At 49.8% G+C, this 6,363-nt stretch overlaps 1 pseudogene; it reads right to left on the reverse strand.

The window, feature by feature from the left end:
• Positions 1-1,055: 1,055 nt before the first annotated feature.
• LOC116536389 lies at positions 1,056-6,131 on the reverse strand (annotated as a pseudogene).
• Between the last annotated feature and the right edge of the window lie 232 nt (positions 6,132-6,363).

A 6,363-nucleotide genomic window follows, 5' to 3' on the forward strand; every position in this document is an offset into this window, starting at 1 on the left:
GGAGGAGATGGAGGTGTCGGCTGCTGTCAGGGCACCTGGGTCATTCCCATTTGCTCCTGATGCAGTGACTCTGCCTGTGGGATCTGGCTGGGAACCTCTCTCCCACCCACTGCCAGGGATACATTCTGAGCCCAGGCACAGCCTCCTTAGTCCTTGTGCGTCACTGCCTGCTGGGACACCCTAGGATACCTGGGAGGCTTCAGTGTGACTTTCCTGGTCAGGATCCCATCTGACACCTGCATGGAGGCAAGTCCCTGATGTTCAGCTGGAGTTCGGCAGGGTCTGGGTCACCTTCCTTCCTGTCCACCAAGTGCAGGGTCTCCATCGCGGCCCCTTGGGTGGGGCTCCCAACTGGAGTTCTGCAGGGTCTGGGTCACCTTCCTTCCCGTCCACCAAGGGCAGGTCTCCATCGTGACCCCTTGGGTGGGGCTCCCAGGCTGCACTTTTGCCCCCAGGGCTACACCACCTTTCCCGTAGGCTAAGGCCTGATAGGAACACCCTGCAGGGTGAGGGAATAAGAGAGGTTCCAGGTGCAAACAAAACATCAGCAGATACTTAAGTTACCGCCTGTACAAAAAACAAATGTACCCTTTACCCACCTGTTGAAAAAGTAAGCTCTGTGTGTTCTGCCATCCCTTCAGGGAAACAAGCCCCTGAATTACCCATTTCAGAAGCGTGGCCCCCAGGTGCACGGGGTGAACATGAGCAGAGGGGAGGGGTGTGCTAACCCATCTGACCCTGGGCCCCAGCACCGTGCAGGGAGATACGCGAGGGGCGGGCTTGGCTGCTTCCCTCCACTGTCACAGCGAGTGAGTCGGCCTGACGCCTGAGCTCCGCGGAGCCCTCTTACGGGAGGAACCCTGTCCCAGAACGGCCATAAGGAACAGAGGCACTGAGACCACTCGTCAAACCAATGCCCCATTTTACTAAAAACCACATGTACATTACATTTTACAAAACAGCCCCTTCCTTAACCCCATAAAAGAATGGGGATATTCAGGAGCTACAGGAACAGGTCCCCCTCCAAATGCTCAGGGCTACCTAGGCCTCCCCAGACCCCTCGTCCAGTGCAGGGCAGGGGCAGCATAGCCTGCTCACTGCTCCCATCAGCCCAGGGTTCCTGGAGCCCGTCCGGAGCCCTCAGTGCCTACCCAGGGCCAGACGGAACACCTGGGGGTTGGCCTCAGCTGGACTCACAGCCACTCCCTGCCTGGGCGGCATCCAGCCTCAGGAGGAGGAGTGCGGGTACCCATAGTGGCTGTGGTCAGCCTCGCCCAGGGTCACAGTCAGTGACAGGCTGGGCTTCCGTTCCAGCTCCTCCTCCTTCGGGCAGTGATGTGGGCGTCAGGCTTTGAAGAAGTCTGAGATGTAGCGGACCTGGCAGAGTGGAGGAAGGTGAGACTGGGCAGGGGCTGGGCAGGCACCAGGGACATGGACATGAGCAGGAGGGGGGTCCCAGGTGGGCAATGAGAGAAAGAGTGCCTGTGGGGGGAAGAGAGCCCTCTTAGTGGAGAGCACTGGAGTGCTGACAGGCCCAGGGAAGGGCTGCAGTGTGCAGGCAGGAGACCCATGGAAGGAACTGGGGGAAGAAGGTGTCCAGGGAAGGACTGGGTTTGGGCAGAGGGGTCCCAGGGGAGAAATGGGGGGAAGGGAGGGGCCCCCAGAAAGGATTGGGGTTGAGGGAAGGGGTCCCGGGGAGGAATGGGGGAAGGAGGGGTTCCATGAACGGACTGGGCTTGGGACAAAAGGGGTCCCAGGGTAGGATGTGGGGGGGAAGGGAGGGGTCCAGGGAAGGACTGGGGTTGGGAGAAGTAGTCTCAGCAGAGGAATGGGGGAAGGAGGGGTCCCAGGGATGGACTGGGGTTGGGGAAAAGGGTCCCATGGGAGGAATGGGGGGAAGGGAGGGGCCCTCAGAAAGGACTGGGGTTGGGGGAAGAGGTCCCAGGGGAGAAATGGGGAGAAGGGAGGGGTCCAGGGAAGAGCTGGGGTTAGGGTAGAGGTCCCAGGGGAGGATGGGGGGGGAGGGAAGGGTCCTGGGATGGACCGGGGTTGGGGGATCCCAGAGGAGAAATGAGGGGAAAAAGGGGTCCCAAGGAAGGACTGGGGTTGGGGAGAAGAGGTCCCAGAGGAGAACTGGGGGTAAGAGGGGTCCCAGGTATGGACTAGGGTTGGGGGAAGGGGTCCCAGGAAGGAATGTGGGGAAGGAGGCATTCCAGAAAGCACTGGGGTTGGGGGAAGAGGTCCCAGGGGAGAAATGGAGAGAAGGGAGGGGTCCAGGGAAGAACTGGGATTGGGGGAAGGGGTCCCAGGTGAGGATGTGTCGGGGGAGGGAAGGATCCTGGGATGGACTAGGGTTGGGGGTGTCCCAGAGGAGAAATGGGAAGAAAAAGGGGTCCCAGGGAAGGACTGGGATTGGGGGAAGGGGTCTCAGGGGAGGAATGGGGGAAGAGGAGTCCAGGGATGGACTGGTGTTGTGGAAGGGGTCCCAGGAGAGGAATTGGGGGAAGGAGGGATCCCAGGGAAGGAGGGGTCCAGGGATGGACTGGGGTTAGGGGAAGGGGTCCCAGGGAAGGATCTGGGGAGGAAGGAGGGGTCCAGGGAAGAACTAGAGTTTGGGGTACGGGTCCCAGGGGAGAAACCGGGGGAAGGAGGGGTCCCAGGGAAGGACCAGGGTTGGAGGAAGGGGCCCCAGGGGAGGACTCCGTGGGGCAAGAGGGTGCAGGGAAGGACCAGGGTTGGGCAGAGAGTGGTCCCTGGACAGCACAGGGAGTGAATCAGGGTCAGAAGCTCACAGTGAGGCCAGCCACCAGCGCCCCCTGCAGGAGATCAGCAAGGACGTCGCTCCAGTGATCAGACACGCGGGTGTAGCCCACATAGAGGGCAAAGGCCACCAGGAAGAACTGGACCGTGGGTCGCAGCAGCCGCGCCCACTTCCAGCAGAGCCGCGCCTGCACGTAGAGCTGGGACGGGAGAGTGCGCCTCAGCCTGTGCCCTGCCAGGCCCTCCTACGCCCACTGCACAGATGGCAGCTCCGAGGCCGGGGGCACAGAACCGGCCAGCCCAGGGCGTCCTGTTTTTACAAACAAGTCAGTGAGTGCCCCCATCATCACCACGACCCACCCATTTTACAGCTAGAAAAACCGAGTTCCAGGGAAGGGGGTGACTTGACAGGCGAGCCCCGGAAAAACGGACTCACCGCCAGGAACACCACTCAGTACATCTCAAAGAGGGCGTGTCCCGAGTAGAAAGACAACCTGGGGAAGGAGAGGCGGCAGGTTGGCTGATAAATAGATAAACAAAATGTGGTGTGTCTCTACCACGGAATATTATTCATCCATAGAATAAATCAAATACTGACACGAAAGAACTCTGTAAACATTGTGCTAAAGTGAAGAAAAAAAAAAAAGCCAGCCACAAAAGATCACACATTGCACAATCCTGTTTATATAAGAGGTCCAGATTAGGCAACTCTCTAGTGACAGAAAATAGATCAGTGTTTGCCTATGGGAGCATAAGGTTATAGGAGAGTAGAAGCTAGTTGTAAAGAAATGTGGATTTCTCTATATGGTAATAAAAGTTTCTAAAATTGATTGGGGTAATAGGTGCACAGCTCCATGAATATTCTAAAAACCACTGAATTGCATACTTTAATAAATAAATTGTATGGTATGTGAAGTACATTTCAATAAAGGTGTTATTTAAAAATACATATATATATATTGGTGGCCAGGCATAGGTGGCTCATACCTGCCTATAATCCCAGCACTTTGGGAGGCAGAGGCAGGAGAAACACTTGATTCCAGTAGTTCGAGACCATCCTAGGCAACATAGCATGACCCCATCTCTACAACAATGGATAAAAAATTTACCTCTGTGTGATGGTGTATGTCTGTAGTCCTAGCTACTTAAGAGGCTGAGATGGGAGCACTGCTTGAGCCCCGAAGAATGAAGCTACAGCACATTAATCACAGCACTGCAATGCTGCCTGAGTGACAGAGCAAGTCCTTGTCTCTGAAAAGAAAAGGAAAAAGAAATGCAAGTTTTAAAAATTGATTTGTGAGAGTAACCAAGTTTAAGGAGAAACAGAGGAAAAAAGAGCACTGAATGGTGAGGGTAGTGGCTGATTTGCCTCAGTTGCTAGCTAATTAATTGGCTTCTGAAAAATTTCTTACTAAAATCCCAGCTCTGGGGGTCAGTCATGCAGTCAAATGATAAATCCTAAATCCTTTACAAATGCTCATCATCTTTCTTTACATGCCTTCTAGTGAAAAATTCTTAAGTGCCTAAATATCAAGTGGTCTGAAATGATAGCAGCTGTTTATTAAAGAAATAACATCTCAGCCAGGTGAAGTGGCTCATGCCTGTAATCCCAGCACTTTGGGAGTCCAAGGCGGGCAAATCACCAGAGGGCAGGAGTTTGAGACCAGCCTAGACAACAGGGAAAAACCTCATCTCTACTAAAAATACAAAAATTAGCTGGGTTTGATGGTGCATGCCTCTAATCCCAGCTACTTGGGAGGCGGAGGTAGTGAATCTCTTGAACTCAGGATGTGGGGCTTGCAGTGAGCCAACACAGCACCACTGCACTCCAGCCTGGGCAACAAGAATGAAATTCCATCTCAGAAAAAAAGAAAAAACAAAAGAAATAACATCTCAAATTTTGTTTGTTTTTGAGATGGAGTCTTGCTCCATCACCCAGGTTGGAGTGCAGTGGTGTGATTTTGACTCATTGCAGCCTCCACCTCCCAGGTTCAAGTGATTCTTCTGCCTCAGCCTCCTGAGTAGCTGGGATCACAGGCACGTGCCACCATGCCCAACTAATTTTTTATTTTAGGTAGAGACGGGATTTTGCCATGTTGGTCAGGAGGATGTAGATCTCTTGACTTCATGATCCACCCTCCTCAGCCTCCCAAAGTGCTGGAAATATAAGCATGAGATTTTAATTATAAGCACTGCACCCAGCATTTAACATCTCAATTTTTGAAAACCATGAGTCAAATATTATTTTTCTTTCCTCATTTTACAGGTGTGCAACCTAAAGGACAGAGAACTTAAACAATTTTCCTAAATGGCAGAATGCAGATTTAAATTCCATCACTTTGGCCTCAGAGTTTGTGCTTTATTTTATTATGATAAATTCATCTTTTTTAAAACCAAGAGACTTATGCAAAATTCTGCTAGGATTAAAAAAAAGAAAAAAAAGAAAAAAGCCTCTTCTTTTTCTTGACCATGGCTGCAGGCAGGGCTCACACTGCATTTTCTTTATTTATATATGTCCTGCTTGGATGGAGACATGACGGGAGCTCCCTGTCATGTCTCCCTCTTATGAGCAGACCCCATAAGCATGGAGAGAAGGAAATACATTAGAGGGTGTTGTAGGAAATGCTTTCATTCCAGGCACTGCTGTTTAAACTACACCTAAACTTTCTTTCCTTAAAAGAACAGAAAAAACAAAGAGGACAAAAGATGAAGAAACATTCCACGTGACCCCCTGCATCCTATTTGTTGTAATAAAGAAAAAGCATTTTAGGGATTTTTTTTTTTGAGTGCAGTTTGTAAGGTGATTCATGTTATTTATTTTCTGTTAATGATTTTCAAAATGTCAATTAAAAACATTCAGAAATTTAGCTTTATCACAGGCAGCTGTGCACATGTGAAATTAGCTTGGTTAACTTCATCTGTATAAACATATAGCTAGTGAACTGACATAACTAATAAACTGAAGAATCAACAGAAACATGCCAAAGACTGGCCCTTATTTTCCATGGTGATCTCAATTTCAGGAATCTTTACATTACTCTCAGGGCTTCATGGTCTTTTAGGGGACTGCAAAGCTGTAAAATAAGCACAGAATTACTTTAGAATATTGTAGAAAAATACAGAAGAAGATGCTTTATAAGAGCAGAGTATAAAACTCATACCATTTGGTGATTTTCAAAGAAACTTGCAGAATTAAACTTGTAGTGTAATCCTCCACAAGGGGCTCAACAAAGCCTTGGAAACAAATGAAGTGGAATTGCACATGTGACACTTTCAGTAAATTTAAAAAAAAAAAAGAAAAAGAAAAAAAGCTCCATTAAATAAAATACCTTAAAAAGCCAAGAAACTAACTGCAAGTCCCACAAGGACATTGGGCAATGATTCTGTATGATTTCAGGAATGCTGATAAAGAATGTCTTAATGTAGTAAAGTATAATAAGAAGTACATGTAATCTCTTATCTTTAGTGTTTATTTTACTAGCCATTCCAGGAGGGAAGTAACAGATAACTAGTTCAGGTCTAGAAAGAAAACCAAGAAATGTTACAGTAACCAGTACAATGGGGGTCTCACAGCTAGTAAAATGGTCAAGATATGACTAGGGA

The sequence above is a fragment of the Sapajus apella genome, unplaced genomic scaffold, assembly GCF_009761245.1.
Source record: "Sapajus apella isolate SASKATOON/1434 unplaced genomic scaffold, GSC_monkey_1.0 scaffold100, whole genome shotgun sequence".
NCBI classification, from domain to species: Eukaryota; Metazoa; Chordata; class Mammalia; order Primates; family Cebidae; genus Sapajus; species Sapajus apella.